A 22,680-nucleotide genomic window follows, 5' to 3' on the forward strand; every position below is an offset into this window, starting at 1 on the left:
CACCCGTGACCTAGGCCACGGCGGGGCTGGGCAAAAAAAGGCGGGGAAAGTTGCGGGGTCGCACGGAGAAGTCTCCCGAGCGCAGGGAGAGGAGGGGACACAAGCAGGTACCTCCAGGAGTCCCGGCGTCTCTGGCTGGCTCCGCTCTGCGACGCCGCCCGCCGGCGCTGCAGGGATCAGGCGTCTCCGCGCGGCCCTGCGCCCGCCGCGGCTGCGGCGAGGAGAGCCGGGCGGCCCGCGTCGGTCAGTCTGTCTGTCCCGCCCGGCAGGCGCGCGGCGCCCGGGAGCCGCCGGAGGGGCGGGGCGGGGCCGGCCGCTGGGCCGCCGCCCCATTGGTCCCAGCTCCGCACGCCGCCTCGCCTCGGGCTCCCAGTCGGCGCTCCCCCGGCCGAGGGCGCGGCGCTGTGCCGCGGGCGGTTGCTGGCTGCCGGGATCGGGCCGCGCGACAGGCGAACTGTTGGATGGACTGAGAGGCGGCCCCGCGGGACGCGCGCCCCCGCCCAGACCCAAGTGCAGAGTCACCCGTGGAGCTGCGCGCCCAGGCCGGGGGGATGCCGGAGCGCGCCCCGCGCCTCCCACCTGCGAGCCCTCCGCGGCTGGGAGTACCTTGAACCTGTGGGAGACAGATGACCTCCTCTGCGGCCCCGGCGGCTCCGGCAACCGCCTCTCCTCCCAAGCAAAGCCCTGCGAATTTGCCGGGATTTTCTTAGTAAGTATCGCGGCCCCCAACTTGTTTTAAAACAAAGTGCGAAGGAGGAAACAGACTCAGGTCCTGCCTGTTTACCACCAGCTCGGCTGCCTGAAGACTCAAGCACAGTGCAGAACAAGATTGTTTCACACGCTCCATTCCTCGACTTACCAGATCAGAAGAGGTGGCGGACGTATGCACTGAGCAAGGAGGACGAGTCCGGTCCCCTTCCCGAAGGTCAGAGGAAGATGCCTTCTGCCGAGGTTGAGGAACGAACCAGGACTTCAGCAAGGCCGGCGTGTGGTCCAAAGTCATCGCCCGCCCCTCTGCAGTGAGCGAGAAGGCTCAGTGAACCGCCCGGAGGAGAAATGGGACGCTCGCTCGGGGACCCACCCCCGCGCTCCCCCGCCCGCCCCCAAACTGCAGATTTTTAAGTTGTGCAGACTTGGCAATAATTCCTCAGAGCCAGCTGCGCCAAGCTGTAGGTGCCCACTGTTCCTTGGGTTCCCGCCCCACATCAGGCAGTCTGCCAGCTGCCCCCAACCCAGCACCCTCTGATCGCTGGCCTCAGACCAGCACCTAGCAAGACCACACATAGTTAGGTTCCAGAGCCTGAGTCAGGCCCACGGGGGGAGGGGATGGGGGCCAAGAGATGCATGGAAAAGGTAAAAGACACTTTCTCTGACCTCATCGAAGTACCCGATGGTGTCTTTGGGTTTTTCTCATCATTTTTGTTCGATCAAAGCCCACAGTGGGAGTCAGAGGTAAGGGAGCAATATCTGGTAGGCTTCTAGAAGGTCAAACCTGCACCGTACAGGGAGGTTTGGCTAGAGGAGAGGGTAGCAGCAGGCAGGAATGGCAGAGGAGGAGAGAAAACCTGCCTTCCCTCAGCCTCCAACATTTTCATTTGGCTCATGGAGGGTGAGGTGGGGGGCTCAGGTGAATGGAGAACAGGTGTTTGGGGGCCCTCTGACCCTGATCCCATGGTTCTTTAGCTCCCCCAAGCCTGCACGCTCTTCTGTGGAAGAGGAGCCAAAGCATTTGTCTACACTGCTGTAAGCAAGCAGCTGGAAAGGTAAATTTTCATGTACCATTTCATCACCTTTAGCATCAAATCTAAGATTATTCTAAAAATATGTTTACATTGTGTCAGCACCTGAGAAGAATGCTTCCAGGTCTCTTCCAGCAGTTAGCTGTTAAATCATTTTTAAGTCGCCAAGCTTATCCCAAAAGTCCGGCGTTGTTTACTTGAGAATGAACTATGTTCCGAATCTCTAAGCACTGCAGAAGGCATCTGCAGTGCAGAAGAGTCTGGAGTGAGGTCCTTCTCACAGGGTCTGGATGGCACATGTGAACTGGAGGAAAGGCACACAAGGGGGCTCGGAAAGGGCCCCCACTTGGCATCTGTGAAAGCTGAGCACAGAAAGGTCAGGCCTCCACTCTGGGCATATTTGGGGGATGGGGTAGAAGGGGCACAGATTTGAGAGTCAGACAAACTGGGTTCTCATCCTGCTGTACCCTGTGGGGAGCCCTGCAAGCAAGTCACTTAGCTTTTCAGCCCTGGTTTCTTCATCTACAAGAAAAGTTTCTCCCTCAAAGGGTGATCATGTGAAGCCAATGAAATAAGAAACAGAAAAGCATTGCGTGGACCATAAACAGCGTGTCTGTCCCCTGAAAGTTTACTAAGGTTGAGCCAGGCCAAGTGGTGAATGCACTCCTATACACACACACACACACACACACACACACACACACAGCCACACTCTCACCGCCTGTGTCTAGAGCCCCTTCCTCTGGCCTCAGTCTCCATCACCACGGTGCATGCACGGATCTGTCTGACTGACATGCTCTGATCTCCCTCCTTCCACACATCCACCTCCCACCCCATCAAAATGTCTTTTTGCCGCATGATACAACACCCCGTCTTCTTTTCACTAACCCTGCCCACAGGGAAGCGTCTGGGCAAGCCATGCACTGGGCTGTAAGGGGTTAATCACCAGCTGAGGGCAGTGCTCACCCCCACGGTTTCAGAGAAGATTCCCAGAGTCAGTGGAGGCGTCTCAAGCAGATGTGGGCTTTGTGCAGCCTGTCTTCCAGGGCTCCATATTCTCCTTGCTCTGGACACATCTCATTTTCAGGGTCTCCCTCTCTCACCCACTTACCCACAGGTCCCTGTACTCCCTTCCCTCTCCCCACCCAAAGCAGTCCTTGACCTCTCATTCTCACTCAAGTCCAAATGACAGAAAAGAGCTGGGCGTCACCCCTGGAGGCAAGGGAAGTACTAATTTGCTTTTGAAATGGGGGACAGGTCTCCACGTGGATATGAAGAGGCTCTCATCTCTGGTGGGAAGTTGGAGAGTGAAGGGGTGTCAGTAATGATGGTCAACATTTATTCAGTTGCTGCCTTTTATTCGCTAGTCTTTACCCAGCCAATATGAGTACATTAAACACTTGCAATTCCCCCAGCCCGCCAGGCTTTTCCATGTTTCCCCGCCTTCTGCTTAGAACACCCTCCGCCAAACCCTTCTTTATTCAACAGACTCCCTTTGTATTGGGATGCCATTCAACCGATAATTACTACCCTCTGGAAAGACCCCCTTCCTGCCCTGAGTTCCGTGTCTCCTCTCCCTTTGCAACTGCCATAGCAACTGCCATATTGAATTGAATTGTTTATGTGCGACCAGGCAATGAGCGCTCTGAAGTCGGAACTTCCGGGCCCTTCTGCAGGGTCTGCACGTTTATGCAGTGAATGGCTGAAGGCTCGGTTACCGGGCCGCTCAGCCCCTGCTCCTGTGGGGACCGTCCTCCTTTACTTCCCTGTTACCGTCTATCAGGTAAAAAGAAACATATAAGCTATCACGTTGATCTCTTTGCTTGGATACCAGGCAGCTCAAGACCAAATCTAGAATTCTTTCCTTCCAGATTATGGCTACAATGATCACTCTTCATTCACAAAATCATTTGTATGCTTACTTTAAATGCCCTGTTATATTATTTTTATTTTGAAAGTGCCTTAAATATTTATCAAGTTCAAAGACTTGAATTCTAATCCACCTCTGCCTCTGAACATCTCAGTGATATCTCCTCTCCAGTTCTGTTTGGGTTTGGACTAGATGATCTCCAAAGTCCTTGCCACTTCTAAAATTTTTACAATTCTACAGATAAAAGGACACCATTTACACATTATTAAAGAAAAAAAAAAAAACCCTGTGACAGAATATGGCTTAAGTCTCCAGGCACAAAGGAACACTCTCCTAGGTACTTGGAGGTATCCTCTGAGGACTCCCCAGGTGAGTTCCATGGAACACCTGTGCCGTGGTCAAAGGCTCTGGGCACACACATACTGCATTCCACTTGTCAATACATTTTTGCACAGTAAAGCCTCTGTCTGAGAAGTCAGGTCATAAAAATACTCCAAGGGATGGACTTCCAAATCGCTCATAATCTGGCCCAAACTTATCATTTTAGCCAACGTCAAGCTCTTCACAATTTTCTTTCCGTCTTACGCATTCCTACACTTCCGCCACCCCAACACACACACTCTCCGCTCACATTCCAACCTGACACATCAGCTCCTTCTCTCCCCTGTGCTGTGTGCTCTCTGAGCCTTGGCCCTACCTACACTCTATTGCTATAATGCCCCCTTCTCTCCCTGGCAAATGCCAGCTCAACCTCCAATATCATTATCACCCATTCTGTGACACTTTCCCTTAACCCGCAAATCATGTTTAGTTGCTCCTTCCACTGGGTTCATTATACTTTGTACAGTTATACTCCTGTAGTAGTGTTTCCTGCTTGGAATGAGTCTCTTCTATTAAACTGTGAGCTCCTTGAAGGCTGATATTATGTGGTATTATTCAGCTCAGTACCTTCAAAGCCTGGCCCATTACAGATGTTCTGTGACTGCTTTAAGAATAAAAAGGTGGGGCTTCTCTGGTGGCGCAGTGGTTGAGAGTCCGCCTGCCGATCCAGAGGACGCGGGTTCGTGCCCTGGTCTGGGAAGATCCCACATGCCGCAGAGTGGCTGGGCCTGTGAGCCATGGCCGCTGATCCTGCGTGTCAGGAGCCTGTGCTCTGCAACGGGAGAGGCCCGCGTACCGCAAAAAAAAAAAAAAAAAAAAGAATAAAAAGGTGGGTAATTGGATGGATGGATGGATGGATGGATGACAGGGCTTCACACTTCAGGGAAGGGGCAGGAAAGCAAATTCAGAGGCACCAAAGGTCGGATATGTCAACCTGGTGGGTTTTCCTCTGGGGGAATTCTGCACCTGTTTGAATAATCCTTCATTTGTATGATGGAACTTAGGGTCCAGTCTTTATTTACAGCTAGAAGAGTAGAGAGTTTCTCCATGACAGAGATTGCTAGGAACGACCCCATGATCTTTTCTCTTCTACTTCCTCAGTAATAGTACCTCCAATGGTTACCTAGGTAGTAGGGTGAACTACTCTTCCTGGTTTTCCTGGGATTGTCTCAGTTTTAAAACTGAAAGTCCAGTGTCCTAAGAACCTCCTCTGTCCAGGCGAACCAGGACAGTTGGTCATCCTACAAGATACTTTGCTGCCCAGGATAAAGTCTACATGTCCAAGCTTCCCATGTCACTAGGGGAGAGCATACGACTGAGGTCTTTCCAATGGGATGTCAGTGGAAGTGACCCGTTCAGTTGCTGGAACAGGAGAACTTTTCTATTAAAATTTCTTTTGAAAAAAATATCATAGCTTCTTATCACAATAATTTGGAGGCAGTTCTGCCCTATCAAGATATGGTGGAGAGAAGGAACCAAAAGATCTTTCTGGAGGAGTGAGATGGGGAAGAAGTGCCCTGCTCTGCTGGCAGTAAGTAGCAGGTCACTCTTGCATGCATCCACTCTTCCTCTTTAAATGCAGTTTCAGTGACCTATGCGTGTGGGTCAGCTGGACTGACTGAGTCATCTTTCTTTCCTTTATCTTTCCTTCCCTTGGCTGCAGAAGGCTACTTATGCTCTTCAGTAATAGCATATTATCATCATTAGCACACACTGAATGTTTCTTTTGCCTTTATTCCCCATTCCACACTTGCATTGTCACCCCTCTCCATAGGCTGCCGTTCTAATGAGCTTGTTAATCGTCTTCACTTCCATGTGCCCTTGCAAAATGTGTATGGTTGTTTTGAACACATACATGTTAAATTCATGCAAATAGTCATTTGTCCTTTATCTCAATCTTCCCATGTGTTTCATTCCACATGGCGGGATGGTTTTTACCTCCATCCCTGTTGGTCTGTGTGTATCTCTACTTTATTACTGTGTATGTCATCCACTCTCCAATGACGGGTACCCAGAATAGCCCAAATTCCCCACCACCATAAAAAACACTGGGATGAAGAGCCTCACACGTATCACCTTATGGACCTGGAAAGAATTGAGGGTGGTACTATATTACCAGGATTGCTGGTCGTAGAGTTCAGAGGGGGCTGATACAGAAATACTGAAATATTTCTATACTTGTTGGTAAGGAGCCCTGCCCCCAAGCTTCCTGAGTATCCTTCCCATTGCCCCAGCCCCTTCTCCAGGAGCCCCCAGAAATTTCCACCGTCCACCAACTAAGGGTTGATGCCTGACCCAGTGCGAACTGACAGTCTTTCTAGCAGTTGATGAGTATTTTGAATATCACCCCTGGATATGCATATGCTGAATTTGATGGTCTTAGTCATTATTTCTCCACAGAGCAACCAAAACAAACAGACAAAAACACCCTAACCTGAAGAGTTCAGTCCAGTCTCTCGTCCCGTCCTTAAGGAATTCTCAGAGCTATAGAAACACTGCTGATGTTCCCATCTGCAGCCCCAAGGTCATGTCCTACGCTATGCTATGCAGAGATATGGGAGCCAGCAGGTTGTGACCAGCCTCCTGATTCAGGGCCGACACCACAGGCAGCTGTGCCAGCAGGTGAAGCACCCTGGACTCAGCACCCTGAGTTTTAACTCTAACTGGGTGACTTGGAGCGTTTCACCTCTCTCTCTGACCCTCAGTCTCGTCCTTGGAAAGATGGTCCCCCAGAGGGTGGGAGTTGGGTTCAAATAGGATAATGATGTGACACACAGCAATACCAAGGAGGGAAAAAGCCTTCTGGTATTAAACTCAGCATTCTACTGGCTGTCTCACCTTGATCCTCCCCAGGTCTCAGTTCCTCCCATGTAGAATGGGGATAATTACACTGTACTGTACCTCCCAATTATGAGATTCCATGTGCTGCCTTAACATTGTTGAACTTCACAGGTCCGCAGAATCTTAGCCATGAGTTCCCCTGCTCCGGTCAGATATGCCCCCACCCAATGGGGAAGGCTTCCCTCCTGGCTAGTTCTCCTATATCAGCTGGACCACCTTTACTCCACTGGGTCCTCAGCCTAATGGGTTTCACCTCCCTGCCAGTTCACAAAGCTACTCAAACTAGCCAATAACATCCTCCTGTGGAAAGCAAGAGTCACTTCATCTTCTTGTCACCTCAAAGCCCGCTGGTTTACACCGCTCCTGAATGCAGCCCTGTGTCGCCCTGCTTGGCATGTGGCGCCTTCCTCCCCAGGGCTGTGAGTGTATGTGAGCAATGACCTGCAGTCAGCCTCACCAGTCCAGTGTCAGGGGTTATGTGTTCAGCCATCTCATATTTAGTGGGGGAGGGGGAATCCCTCCTTCACCCATACGGTGAATAGGAGGTAATCAGAACAGACACCTATCTCAAAGAGTTAAAAAATTAAAGTGAATCATAGATGTAAAGCACGTATCATCATGCCTGCTCCGGTAGAAGTTCACGCCAACAGAGAAGAAAACAAAGGGGAATGTAGCCATGGGCAGGAGGTATTCTCACCAGAGGCTGGGACACTGCTAGAAGTCATGTGAGAATGAACCCTATTGCAAGGACCTACCTCATGCTGACTGGTTTCATGTTTTCCTTGCCAAAGGGAAAAATCACATAGAAAAATGATCTCTCTTCTTCTTAGTATAACAAGAAATGTTGTCACTCATAATTGAAATGGCATTGTAAGGCACCCCATCTCCCTTTGGCTCAGTTTTCTCACCTGTAAAATGGGGATTTTGAGCTGAATAATATGCCAGATACCAAGCTACAGAAGGGAGCTGAAGAGAAAGGATCAGAATGATTGATAACAGGGTCCCTCCCTGCAAGAGCTCACAATTCAGAGGGATGATACCGCCTGCCTTATGCACCAGGCAGGGAGTGAAGATAACTTAGCAGGATAATATAATTGAGAAATATGAGCACTAGAGACTGTGATAGGGACTGCCACTGTGTCACTCAATTTTTATCTACAGGGCAGTCACATCCCTAACCAAACACATTATATTTCCCAGCTTCTCTTGCAACTAGAGTGGCCATACCAACTTTTAGACAGTAACATGTAAGCCCAAGTGGTCTTTGAAGATGTTTCCAGAGAGTCTCTTTTAAAAGAGTAGGTATGCCCTTTTTCCTACTTTCCTCCAACTCCTGTCTAGATTGTGGATGAGATGGCTGGAGTTCTAGCAGCCATTTTGATCCAAGAGAACAAGTTACATCCTAGGGATGGTGGAGTGTGAGCTACTGAAATATGGGGCCCTCACCAGTTCACAGAGCTGTTATATCAATGTCAAGGGCTACACTTCTTTTACCTGAGAGAAAAATAAACAATTTATTTGTAGGACTATGTGTGTATATGTGTATTAATGCAACCAATTCTAATCTCAACTGATACAACAAATACTTAATATTAAAAAATATTATATCTAGTTACTATTTTATTTAGTTCCTAAAGATCTTATGAGATTTTTTAAAACATAAGACCCTTCAAGAATTCAAGGATTTATTTTAGCTTCTGGAATGTCAAGTTTCATGGTGGTGCAGCATTGCATCGCAGGTATTTCGCAACCAGGAGACCCAAATCAATGTTTGGGCTTAGGTCATTTTAGGACTGAAAAGTCTAGAAAATTCTACCTTCTGAACTAGTAGGTAGATTTCTAGGACTGTAAGTCTGCTGTACAGAACTTGAGTCCACATGTACCCTCATCCACATGCCTGTACAGTCACGTGCGCACACCTGCATGGGGCACACACATACTCTCAGGAAGTTGCACATATGCATCACACACACTCACAGCCACACACAGGTACATTCTCATATCCACACACGGTGAGAGCTCCGGTGGTTCCCTGAGATTGTGAAAGCCCCAGATTTCTCCTTCATCAGAGCACTAAACTATGATATGAGTTATTTTCAATAACCTTGTATCCTGAACTGGAAGCAGAATGCTGAGTCATAACAAGTAAGCGCAAGAAAGCTCGGTAAGTCAATCCTTGACCATAGAGGTGCGCACATGGCCAAGCAGCAACAGGAGGATGCCCTTCCCTCCCCCAGGTGGGTTCAGGGTCAGAAGGAAAATCCTGATGTGTGTGGCGGGGGGACAATTTGGACTTCATGAGGCCTCACCTTCATGGGGGATACTTCCATGAGAGTGTGAGTTAAGCTCCTACCTGAGCCTCTGTCTTCTCTCCAGGGCTGTTCCCCTAAATGAGTGTATCAATTGACTCAATCCCTGCTTGTATATATATATATATATTTTTTTTTTCTTTTGTGGTACACGGGCCTCTCATTGTTGTGGCCTCTCCCGTTGCGGAGCAACAGGCTCCGGACGTGCAGGCTCAGCGGCCATGGCTCACGGGCCCAGCCGCTCCGCGGCATGTGGGATCTTCCCGGACTGGGGCACGAACCGGCGTCCCCTGCATCGGCAGGCGGACTCTCAACCACTGCGCCACCAGGGAAGCCCCCTGCTTGTATATTTTGATGTCTCCTAGAACTCACCCCCTGGCTCTGAGGCCAGTCCTCTGAGAGCTTGCTCAGCACTGCATATTGTGCTAAGGACTTTGGAAAACACAAAGATGAAGGAACTTATTCCCTGCTCTCAAGAAGTGAGCATTCTATCCGAAAATCAACTGAGAAACAAATATGGAGAGCCGACTGCATAAAAATGTATGGATAATTACAGAAGTTGACATGAATCTAAAATGTCACTTGCTACCTTTAAAACCTTGAGAAATTCTAAGTTTTCTCATCCACAACTTGGGAATAATATCTGGTTCCTTCCAACATGGCTGTTAGCCATACCCCCTTCTTTGGGAGACGGGTCCCTTTGCCATTCCAGATGGCCCAGGCATTTCCCTGGAAGCGATGCCAGGGGTCTGAGGGTGGGCCTGGCAGGACAGGAGAACCTCAACGTGGAATCCTTGTCTAGCCACTCATTAGAATTCAGACTGCTTCTCACAGACCTCAGTTCATCTCTCTCCTGAGCAGGTGCAGAGGCTGACATTCCCATCCATCCATCGCCTCCCTGCAGGCACCTGGGCAGTCTGTTTCCACGTGAGAAACCTGTAATCCTAGTTTACTCTTTTCAAATTGTCCAAACTATCCTCTGAACACCAGTCCCAGTGGATTTAGTTCTCTGTGTTGGTGATCCCAGCCCACTTGGTGTTGGAAGTAAACTTTACCAATCAGAGCTCACTCCCAACTAGAAAACTGCCTGCCACTCGGCGATCTCCGAGATGCTGGAGAATTCACACTTGTCAGAAAGTACCAACTTTGGCCCCTCAGGGCAGGCTGGCACTCAGAGAACCATTTCTAACAGCCCTCCAGCTCCTTCTATATAAAATGAAATATGCAAGCACCACCAAACAGTTACCATTCCTGAGAATTCTCTCAACTAGCTGCTAGAACAGGGCTGGCACTCCGGAGAAGACCAAAATGAAAAAAATCATCATCATAATCTTCTTAAAAAAAAAAAATTAAGGCTGTTCCTTTTCTTCCCCAGCCATGAATTCATCTAGTGATACGTCTAAAATCTAACGCTGAAAACCACTGACCCTCTGCTAAACGGACTAGAGTGAATCCAAACTTGTGTACATTTTTAATCCATTTATATAGTGTCCAGTACTTCACACATATTTTAGTTTTTCAGACTTTTTTGTGTTCAAATACGAGTAGCGATACATGCAAATTTAAGACGTGCATATGATGTCATTGATTTCTTTAATATGCTGCCTTAAATCATTACTCTGAGAATAATTCTTTTAGAAAATTCACCTAATATTGCATAGTGATATTTATAGTAAAAACATGTAATTGGTATATATATATACCAATTAAATGTTTTATACATATATAGATATATATACATATATATGTGTGTATATCTATTTATATATATACACACACATATATCTTCATCCGCTTAGCTGCTATAACAAAATATCATAGACTGGGTGGCTTAAAGAACAGGAATTTATTCCTCACAGTTCTGGAAGCTGGAAAGTTCATAATCTAGGTGTCAGCAGATTTGATTCCTAGCGAATACTCTCTTCCTGGTCTATATACAGCCGTCTTCTTTCTCTGTGCTCACAGCCTTTCCTTGGTATGTGCTATGGTGAGAACGCTCTCTGTCTTCTTTTGAGGATACTAATCCCATCATAAGGGTTCCACTCTAATGAACTAATTCAAACCTAATTATCATCACATTGGAAGTTGGGGCCTCAACATATGAGTTTTGGGAGAACACAAACCTTCAGCCTATAACTGCTCTGCACACACACACACACACACACACACACACACACACACACACATATATAGTGTGTAGATACTTTGCTTCTGCTAAATCTGGTAACCTATCTCCTACCAGTTCATCCCCTGCATGCCCCCGCCCCACCCTGACCCTCAACATATGCACACAAATCTGTACCCTTAGGAAACTGGTAGCATCCACACTGCTGCCCTGGGGCTGTCCAGGCTGGACCACAGATCCAGCGTCTGCTCATGTCCTCCTACTAACTCTGCTATGGTGTTGAAGAGCTCACCTCTCTCGTGAAGGAATCCAACTTTCTCTAAAAAAAAAAAAAAAAACCCATGTTGAATGACATACAGTTATAAAATTCTCTGCATAGCTCAGAAATTTATTTCTCCCAGTTCTGGAAGTTGGAAAGTCTATGATCAAGGTGGTAGCACATTTGGTGTCTGGCGAGAGCCAGCTTCCTGGTTCATGGATGGCCATCTTCCCACTGTGTCTTCACGTGATGGAAGGAAGCCGAGTAGTTTGTGTCAGAATTGAATTGACCCAGTTGATGTCTACAGAGAACTGGAGAATTGCTTGGAGTGGAAAACCCATACATTTGGTGCCGGAACTGTTGTAACAATGAAAAACAGTTCACAGAAAAAGCGGGGGTGGGGACAGTACAAGGGACCAAACTCCCCGCCTTCCTGTGGTTTGTTGTGTCAGGGATGGGCTGTTTCCCCGGAGGCTGAGGTCAGGCATCGGGCAGACACTATGGGATGCAGCTCAACCCGGGCCATCTTGCAGCTACTCCCCCCCAGGGAGGGACTCCATCAGCAAGAGGCCCTGAACTGGGCACTGGTGGCAGGAGAAAAGGAGGAGGGAAGAGTAAGGTTTCCCACGGGCAGGGACTGAGCAGTGGGGAGCCTGCGGGCCCACTAAAAACCCAGCCCCCTGAAGCTATCAGAGCCATCAGTGTCAGCCAGAGCAGCAGTGGTGGTCGGCAGGGAGAAGACTGTATCTGTGCCCACCCAGGTAGAGACCAGCCCTTTATCCTTCATCCAGGGGTGTGCTCACTCCAGCTCATATCTCTTCCCAACTCAACCTCCAGTGACTCCACATCACTAACTTGAAATCAGCCTTGGGGGTGGGGCGGGGGGGTGGGGGGTGGAGGGCACTTACTCCACGGAAATGTGCAAGCTCTTCAGATCAGGGAATCTCTTCCAGGGAGCTGGTTGTTAAACATTTACCAGCACACCACTGCCCACTTCCCACCTCCCTGCCCAACACTCTGCTGGATTAAAGACTAGACCAGGCAGGAGAAACAGAGGAAGAGAAAGAGGAGAGGGAGGCCATGCCCCACTCCCTGCTCCATGCCCTTCGAGCATGGCAGTGACCTAAAATGGGCCGGAAGAACAACTCTGAATCACATATGAGGTTGGCATCATGAACTGGACTGGACTAGTTTGAATCAAAGGAAATAACCAGAGCCTGTGAAATCTGCCCAGGATGTGGTGAAGGGGGCTGGCCATATTCCAGTTGTGGAAAGTGACTGTAAGAGACGGCACTATTCTGTGTTCATGCCCCTGAGTAGAGGGTCCTCAGAAAACCCGTTCCATCAGTCTCCCCACTGCACTTAGTAGGACTGCTGATAATCCTGGGTTAATCGCCTCCCTCTTGCGGCTCCAGTGTTCTCCCCTGTACAGACGTGACTGGAGGAGATGCTCTCTCCTCTCGCAAACATGTGATGTTCCTCCGTGAATTACACACACACGCAATACACATACACACACCCCATACACTGAACACACACACACGCCCTTCAGGACACCAGCTTAGTCATCACTGAGGCTGGCAGTCCACCATCCTCTGGGGATTTCACAACCAAGAGGGAGGACAGGGGGCCCGAAGTGGAGGCAAGATGCCTGACGGAGGGGGCTGGCAGCATCGTCCTTGTGCTGGGAGCCCGGAAGGTTTGGAATAAGGGTCTGTGGAGAGTTATAATGTCCTCTGCATTCTGCTCACCCACTTATGTGGTTTTTAAGAGAAACTGTCTGCAGAGAACATGCAGGGGTATATTTATTGATCAACGTAATCTGAAATGGGACGATCTAGGGCAGGAGCATCCCTAGAAGGGCAGACTGTGCTCCCTGTCACTGCAGCTTACCCCTGAGCTGCCCCCTGCCCCTCTACTCAGTTCTGGGCAGCGGCGGAAAGAGCACTGCCCAGCAGTGGCTAAAGAAGGGAAAACTGAGGCCAGGAGGCTTATTGGTCAGCCTCGACTCAAAAATAAACCTGAAGAGGATTTCTTTTCCAATCATCAGTTCAACCTCATCCCGTCAACTGGCTCTTTTTTGCCCTTAGTGACACCCGGGGAAATGCCACAACCTGTCAGGTAGTTGTGTTTGTTAAAAGTCCAGGATAGTTTGAAATAAAAGATGCAAACAGGCAATATGCCCAGCTTTCACTCCCCAGGTCCTGGCTGAAGGGACCCAAGTCAGAGACACCTAGGAGTGGAAGGCGTGACTGCTCTCTCCCAACAGCCCCCTTTCTTCTCTAGGAGCAAGACCTCCCTATATTAGGGCAGGGAGGAGAGAAAGGGAAAAAAACAAGCATTTTGGGGGGGGGTGCTTTATCACCGCCTCTCCCCAGGACTCTTCTCACTCAGGTGGCTCAGGGTGGATCTGCAGCATCTCTGTTCAGCCAGGTGCCCAATCTCACCTTCATTCAGTCTCCTCCCCGAATCTCTCACCTGCATTCAGTCTCCTCCCCAAATCTCCAGGAGCCTCCAGCTTCTGACCCGTGCTGTGGGACTTTGCCTTGCACTTCGGTTCCTAGAGATATGTAGGGGCCAGAGGAAAAGCCCTACGTATCCCAACAGAGCAGAGGGTGCCCGGTCTCCTGCCTCTGAGCTACACCCTTCAGATCTGAGAATGCCTTTCTCAGTCCCAGCCTCCTTTAGGCACTTCGCCCTCGCTAAATGGGGCCAGCGAATGTTATAAAGGAGGGCTTAGGGCAGGTGTTATTCAGTTTGGGGCCCTTCCAGGAACTGGGACGGTCAGGTCTCACTCTGCCTTCTGCGTTCAAGTTGTTCACTAGCATCTCCGCGGCGCCTCCTAAAAGCCATCGGAGGGGCACAGGCTCCGCCCTGTGGCCGACTCCTAACATTGCACCTGCACAGGATTACAGCCTCCGAAAATTCATCTCTCTCTTAATCCTACACGTGAAAATCCTCAATTTATGATTCTGTTGTATTTACTCCTAGTAGGCTTTCCATGGGCACAGAATGTATGAAGATCTATGTCCTTCTTTTCTCACTTAACTGCCCAATTTAATTCTGCTACTCTTGGGCATTTTTTAATGTAAAAAATTCCTTGTGCAAAGTATTGAAAAACTTGCTAAAATACTGAGAAACGATCACTTGTTTTACACTGGATAGTTTTCTCTCTCTCTCTCTCTCTCTCTCTCTCTCTCACACACACACACACACACACACACACACACACACACACACACACACATTTAGGGAATCTTTATTTTTCCAAGTAGAAGTTGGAGGTGGAAGGAGAGAAGGGAGTTTCTTATAGGCTTTCTTGAGTGTGTGTCCCTAATTTGCCAGGCACTGTTTACATGAGAACATTGTGACACAATAAATCCCTATTTTACAGATTAACAAAAAAAAAAACCCTCAGTTCAGAAGAGTTAAGTAACCTTCCCGAGGTCACACAGCTGATGAGTATCAAGACCAGGAATGAAGCACTTTCATTACCCCAAAGCCCTGAGATACTAGACCTGCCAAATTCGAGCTTCCTCCTGCCCCTGGAAATGGTATCATTGAAGGATCTCAGCTGGGACAGTGTCCAGAGGTTTTTGGATCAATTTTACACATTCATCCAGAATGGCTCTGGCTCTGCCACGGTTCCCCCCAATGAATGCTCACACTGCCCTCAGGGCAGAGTTTCCTCACCCCCTCCCTGTCCTTGGAAGGTACACTCTGCCCACTGTTCCCACAGTGGGAATCGTTTCCAATGACAGAGACTTGACAGAGCCCTGTGTTGTTGAGACCATCTGGACGACGTACATGACTGAACCCTATTAAGGCCTCTATATAAACTTTTAAGATTCCTGGGGCCAGGTGTGGTGACCTACTTGTGTTGCAGCCTCCCAAGACAAGCCTGGTATGTAAGTTCCCTTGCTTATTAAACCTGCTGCCTACCAGTCTGGAATGATCTGCTCCTTCTTTGGTCTCTCCTTGACCTCCATGTGCAGGAGCCCGTTTCAGATCTCACACAACAGCCTTGGGGCTGGGTTACCAGGGGAGATTAACTTCACCCCCATATCCCCAGTCCCTAGCACAATCCCTGGTAAATAGCAGGTCCTCATTAAAAGGGTCGTAACCCATGACAGATTCCTGCCATGGAAAGTTCTTATTCCAATAAGGAGAGAGGTGTTCTCTATGTGTACACACATAGACAGGTTCACTCGCTCCCAGTCTGATTCCATTTAGTCTTGGCCAAATATCTCACAGGTCTTTCTCAGCTACCCATTTAATATGCACATCGAACCAAAAGCTGCAGAAAACATTTTTTTAATTTGGATAAATATATACTCTTTCTCATCCTAGTTTTCCTTTCCTGCTCAGCAAAACCAAGACCTTGCAATAGGGGTGCCAATTTAGCAAATAAACATACAGGATGCCCTGTTAAATTTGTGTTTCAGATAAACATGGATACTTTTTTATCATAAGTATGTCCTAAATATTGCAACTATGATAATTGCAATATTCCCCAGATTATCTGAAATTCTAATTTAACGGGGTATCCTGTATTTTATTTGGCAGCCCTACTTGGGGGCCTCTCCTGGAGTGTTTGTGGAACATTCCAGAACATTCAGTGTTTGTGGAAAGGGAAGCCTTGGGAAGGAGTCTGCAGATGGCAGAGGCCTCCTTGCAGGGCAGCGGTTCTGGACCTGCCTTGTTTCTAGGAAGAGGGGGAAGGGCCGCTATAGTGGATTCTCCTAGTGATTGCAAGCCCCACTGAGGACAGGCCCATGCTGACAGGCCAAGCAGAAAGCAGAGCTTGTCTGCAGAGATAAAAGGCCAAAAGTCTGGGCTGGGCCTCATCTTGTACCTGGCTGCATGTCTTGCCGTGAGGTGAACAACTGTACCTGGCTCTTACTGTAGGTCTGCAGCTGAGAGAGGCCACAGGACCTCAGGGCTCTCGGCTATTTGAAAATACGAGTTGGAAGATTAGTCCCTGTCCTCAATATGGCTCTCTCCCTCTCTCTCTCTCTCTCTCTGCATCTGTCTGTATGTGCGTGTGTGTGTGCATGTGTGTGTGTGTGTCTGTGTCTGTGTCTGTCTGTCTATGCAAATCTGTCTGTCTATCTCTGTCTCTCCTCACCCGCCCAGCCCTCTTACTGACACTGGTAAATTTCTCTCAATGCTTCTCAAAGCAGGATGCAGGGGAAGGCATTCAAGTGCAGACTTAGCAGTGGAGTGTGTGCTGTCTTTGATCACAGATTAATTCTTCTTGGAGCCTCCGTTTTCAGACCTGGGGCTCCTGTTACAGGTAGTTGATGAGGTTTTTCTTGTCCACCTGGGCATGGCATGGCTAAAAGTGATATTCAGAGGCTCAACGCCCCCCTTGTCTTTGCTTCACGTAGCTTCCTGTCCCTGGACTATGTGGGGAGCCTCATGTGAACAGCCGCGGAGTCTGCACGTAGCAGAGGCAGTATCTGGACTTGCGTGTAGTTGGTGAGCCTCGTCATCTGGGGACAGTCTTGGCTACACTTCATTCTCATGGGGAAGGGGGAGTCGTTATCTCACTCGGTTTTAATCATGCCAAAGGATTGCCTATTTTGCAAGTAGAGCTCAGAAAGGCCTCCTGTTTCCCACAAATCCCTGGTACTTCCTGGCTTCCTCGGTGTCAACACAGCCCTGATTTGCCATCTGTAGAGTATTTCCCTAAATCCTAGCCCTCTAGCCATAGCATAATTGGCAGATCTCACATGTGGGTGGATTTATGTATATAAACAGTTGCCTATTACCAATAAGGAACAGCCCACGCTTCAGAAAGGAGCTATGTGTCTTATAGAAACCACAAAATATCATGGAGAGCGCTAAAAACTGCGTTTAACTTCACCTCTGTTGTTCACTAGCTGTGTGACCTTGAAGGGTACTTAACCGTGTGATCCTCAGTTTCCCCAGAAGTTGCAGACGCATGATGTCATGTGTTTTGCAGAGGGAGATGCATGGATGAAATACTTGTCAAGGGTCCAGCAGAGCCCCTGCCACATCATAGTAACTTATTCCTTAACAGCCATAATTGGGCACCTACATTATACCAGACACTTCCTGGAGGCCGAGGGAGATGGGGTCAATGAGACTACAAAAATTTCTATTTTTATTAAAAAAAAAAAAGAGAGAGAGAGACTGAGAGTCCAGGCCTTGGGTCAAGTGCCTGAGTTTGAATTCTGGCTCCATCTCTCCTTAGCTGTGTAATTTAGGCAAGATTTTTCTCATCTATAAAGTGGGGGCTGGTAGACTGACACCTAAAGCTGAATAGGGAGAAGGGGGTAAGAAGGTGTCTGGGGCTCTATTCAGACGAGTTTGGCTCAGGAAGAAAAATAGATGAGGCCCTGGCTGCCCAGTGTGGCTACAGCATCCTGTAGGACCACTGGGAGAGTGTGGGCATCTCTCCTCAACCACTACACTTGTGTACAGGTGTGACCCAAGCCCTCTAAGGCACATTTAGCCTTGGAAGTGGCTATAGGCTTGGAGTTTGGGATCTTCCCCGAGTTACTAATATATTAGCAGCCTCACCCTTGGCTTCCCCAAGCCCTTTCTTGGGGAAAGGACATCAGCTGAGTCAGACACAAGCACCACTCAGGGCTGGAGTTGGACCCCTACCCAAAGAGTCCATGACCTTTGAGGTAAATGTTGAGATTTGATAGTTCCATGTTAATTTTTTTTTATCATCCTATGATGATTCAGTCATTAATGGAAGCTGCTTTCTTCCCAATCAGATTTGCTACATTATCTACATTTGAAAGAATTTATGGGTAACAGTTTATCCAAAGGCTTTCATCGAACCACTAGAAAGAAAGTTACAGAGCTAAATACATAATACTGAGACATCACCTAGGCTCAGATCAGCTCTAGCACCTAAACTAAGTAGTAAATTTTCTTCATATACACATATAGTCAAGACTCTGAATCCTCTTGTATGAATATTTTTGTTTGGTGTCAGAACTGACTGCATAACCTACTAGCTCTCATTTGCCCACATTCCCTTGAGGCCAACTAGACAACAACCGTGAAGACTTTAGAACCTGTGTACAGGGTGGGATTGAGGACAAAATCACCACAAAACAGAAAATGATATTTTAACCCCCCTCCTTCATTACTCTGAAACCACTTTGGAAATCTCTTCCAGATATAATCTGTACTCTCCTAGGAGGTAAGTCCTTCCAGAATCGCTGCTTCACTAAAGTTACTTTTGAAAGACAGTCAAACCCTTGCTTATATGAAAGGTTTGTCTATTAGTTATCCCTTCTCTTCTGAAAAATTAATAGGTAAGATATTTTTATACTTTTATAACGTAAAGCTCCATGCTTGACACAGTAGCTATAGCACTCTATAAATGAGGAAATAAAAACTCTTAAACAAGGAATTCACAACCGAAGAAATCTATGGATGAAAGCTGATTACTGGCATACCATATTGTTCCATCTGTCTCATTTTTTGCCTAATTTCTCTCCTCACTAATTTTGCTTTGGGTGGTCAGTTTGGAGCAGTAAAGAATGCTTTAGTTTCACCTGAGATGACCACAGACTCCTAAGCAGGAATAATTACTAAAATGCAAGAATGTCTTTGACTTAACATGTTATATCCAAGTAGAGTTATGTTCAGGATTAGTAATACTTTTTGAATCTGAGGATGCCTGTCTTTTATCAGTTCTGGGATACTCTCAGCCATTGTATCTTCAAATATTACTTTACCCATTCTCCTTTTTTGGAACATCTATTAGACACGTGTTAAACCTTTATTTTTCCATGTCTCGTTTTGTTCACATTTTTCACCTGCATCTTTGTTACTTTTATTTTTTTTTGACTGCGTCGGGTCTTTGTTGCAGCAGGATCTTCGTTGAGGAGTGTGGTATCTTTCGTTGCGGTGCTCCCCGGCTTCTCTCTAGTTGTGGTGTGCGGGTTTTCTCTCTCTAGTTGAGTCAGGCAGGCTCAGTAGTTGCCCCGCAGCATGTGGGATCTTAGTTCCCCGACCAGGGATTGAACCCGCATCCCCTGCTTTGGAAGGTGGTTTCTTTACCACTGGACCACCAGAGAAATCCCCTTTGTTACATTCTGAATAAATCATTTAGATGTACATTCCACTTATCAAATTCTCTTAAGCTAGGGACTTCCCTGGTGGCACAGTGGTCAAGAATCCCTGCCAATGCAGGACACAGGTTCAGTCCCTGGTCCGGGAAGATCCCACATGCCGCAGAGCAACTAAGCCTGTACACCACAACTACTGAGCCTGTGCTCTAGAGCCCATGCGCCACAACTACTGAGTCCTCATGCCACAACTACTGAAGCCCTATGTATCATGCAGACTCGTGGCTATATTGCTTCCATTAGGCTCCAAACACACCATTAACTTCTACTATGACTAAGAATTCACAGCATAAAATTTACTGAATAATGTTGTAAAAGCTGTTTATCAGTTTTCAGTTTTTAGATTTAACCTATGAATAAAACACAGAACAACTCATTGTAATTAGAAAACAAGATTTATTGTTATAAATCTTGCCAATATAAAAAAAATGGAATAATTAGGAGACGCAGTATTTGAAAAAGAGTAAATGCCGATTTCTTGGTCTTTCATATATATCATTTAAAATCATAAGGCAAACTCCAGAATAAAAAAGTGTAGGGCTTCCCTGGTGGCACAGTGGTTGAGAATCTGCCTGCCAATGCAGGGGACATGGGTTTGAGCCCTGGTCTGGGAAGATCCCACATGCCGCGGAGCAACTGGGCCCGTGAGCCACAACTACTGAGCCTGCGCGTCTGGAGCCTGTGCTCCGCAACGAGAGGCCTCGATAGTGAGAGGCCCGCGCACCGCAATGAAGAGTGGCCGCCGCTCGGCGCAACTAGAGAAAGCCCTCGCACAGAAACGAAGACCCAACACAGCCAATAAATAAATAAATTTTTTTTTAAGTGTAGTAGTTGTCTAGACAAGGAGGAAAGCTAATTGTACTTTGCATTTTCAGTTCCTCCATACTGTCTGAACTTTTTATTTTTTTTATTTTGCTATGAAATGAATTGAAACATATTTTAAGTAATACTATGATTTCAAGACTGAATTACAGGTAACAGCTTCCTTCTGTAGTTTAGTTTGGGTCTCTGCCTCCAGGCTGGATCATTGACTGCCAGCCCAGTCTCTGCCATCATGAGGCCACCTACCCCCTGCTGCCCCATTGGGGACAAGAAATTCACCTCCTGCCAACTCTCCTCTGCTGAGCTTGCTGATTTAACTTTTTGAGAAAAATGTCAGCTAATTCACCAGAGCTCCTGAACTTAAGGGGAAGGAAATTAGCATTCGCTTCATCCATCACTGTGCATGTCACTGTCCCATTTAATCTCTCGCTCCTGGCCATGAAGTAAGCTTTGTTCCCCCATTTTGCAGATAAGACAATTACCTGGAGTTTATGAACCTTGTGACTTTGGAGGCATTGCTAAGGAACTCCAAAGCAGAGCGCTTTTTACTAAACCACCGGGCTTGTCCGTTTCCCGGACCACGAAACAAAGCTGTCCCTCTGCTTTGGCACCAAGTCTGTTCAGAGCCTGGCTGAGAGGAAGGGACGTGGCCTTCGTTCCCCCTCCCACCCCCAGGCTCACGCCTGAGCACCGCTGAGGGTCGCATCTGCGCTGCTTTTCCCTCTCCTCAGTCCAGGACCAGGTCTGCAGGATTGCCTTCTCGCCCGGAAATAACGTTTTCTGAATGGATTCCTTGTTTTCCAGCCAAGGGGCCTCCCTGACAGCGGAACAGTCGGCCGACGCCCCTCGAAGCCGGGCGAGCGCTGAGCCGGGCTGCGGGGACAGGGCTCGCTGTCCCCTCGCCGCCCAATTCAGATACCCGAGGGCAGGTGGGTCTGGAAGCAGCGACTGGGTGCCTGGTGGGTAGGGAAACTGACCTCAGCATTTCAGGAAAAAAGCCTCCGTTCACAGGATGGACGGGGAATTCCAAAAGTGGGGGAAATAGGATCTGCCTCGGGTTCCTGCTTCCGCAAAGACGCGCTGCCCTAGGGCTACAGGTCCTCGGCGTTGTTGGACGTACTCCGGGCTCCGGAATGGAAACTGTTGCTCCTTCCTGGTATTTGAAATACACAAACACCAAACAAACAGGAAACAAGGCCATGGCGTTTCTCCAGCACCTCTTGTTCCTTTTAACTAGAGCCCTTTGTGACGGAGCCCCTGGTCCCTCCGGCCCCCCAGGGGCCCACTTCGGCGCCTCCAGCCTTGTCAACAGCGTGAAAAGCCCGCTCTGGGAGCCCCTCGGAGGCTCGCCCGCTGCGGTGATTAGGGGCGGGGGCAAGGGGACACCGGAGCAGGACGGACTGAAAGGACCTCTTTTGCAAGAACCAGAGAGCCCGAAAAGTGACTGGAGCGTTTTACTTGGATGTGCATGCTTTTTTAAACCGCTGGGTCACCCCCTAAACAAGAAAACTGAAAGATCAAAATAGGGAGGGGTTTGCATTTCCTTAACTCGCTGCAAATGGAGAAATACATCTGTCCCTCCCCCATTCCTGAAGCTTATCATTTAAGAATTAATCACAGATAGTGCTACGCTCAGAAGCCTCCTGAGTAATCATCCCTCCCGTGTGATCATCACTCTTTAGTTTCTACGTTCAGGTTCTTTATCTGAATTAGGGTAGTGCTGCTGGGGGGGTGGGGGCTTGGGGAAGCTTTGGAACCAATTAGCCCTTTACTGCAAAGACTTGCTTCTCCTCTCTGAGCCTCGTTTTCGTCTGTGAAATGGGGACGGTAGCATCGACCTCACAGACCTGCTGGGAGTGTGTTCGGATGTGGAAGCACTCGGCAGGCACTCTGTTTTGATAGTTATGCACTGAAGCGAACATTCAGGAACAACAGAACGCTCACGGGCGGATCAGAATTTGGAAATGTCTTTTGCACTGGCTTGTCCAGAGCTTTCCAAAGCAGGGCCCACCTTTCCCTTCTCGCCACTTCTCCTGGTCCCTCATTCACCCTCCTCTCCAGTTCCACTGGGATGCTCTGCCTTCTGTGTCCGTCCCAGCCCTCCAGCCTCAGCTCTCTCATTCTGTAACCCCTCAACCCCTCCTTCCTGCGCTTCCAATCCCCAGAGAATGCCCCTCCAGACTCACTCTCTGAGCCACAGTCCTCTCAACCAAT

General features: G+C 48.3%; 1 protein-coding gene across 1 annotated transcript in view; it reads right to left on the bottom strand.

The window, feature by feature from the left end:
• KCNS3 (potassium voltage-gated channel modifier subfamily S member 3) overlaps window positions 1-240 on the bottom strand; it is a 36,132-nt gene extending 35,892 nt beyond the window's left edge. The window contains exon 1 of the mRNA XM_004318639.4: window positions 112-240. The gene's annotated coding sequence lies outside the window, so the exon portion shown is untranslated. The remainder of the gene's footprint in view (window positions 1-111) is intronic.
• Window positions 241-22,680: the final 22,440 nt, after the last annotated feature.

Source organism: Tursiops truncatus, chromosome 14 (genome assembly GCF_011762595.2).
Source record: "Tursiops truncatus isolate mTurTru1 chromosome 14, mTurTru1.mat.Y, whole genome shotgun sequence".
NCBI classification, from domain to species: domain Eukaryota; kingdom Metazoa; phylum Chordata; class Mammalia; order Artiodactyla; family Delphinidae; genus Tursiops; species Tursiops truncatus.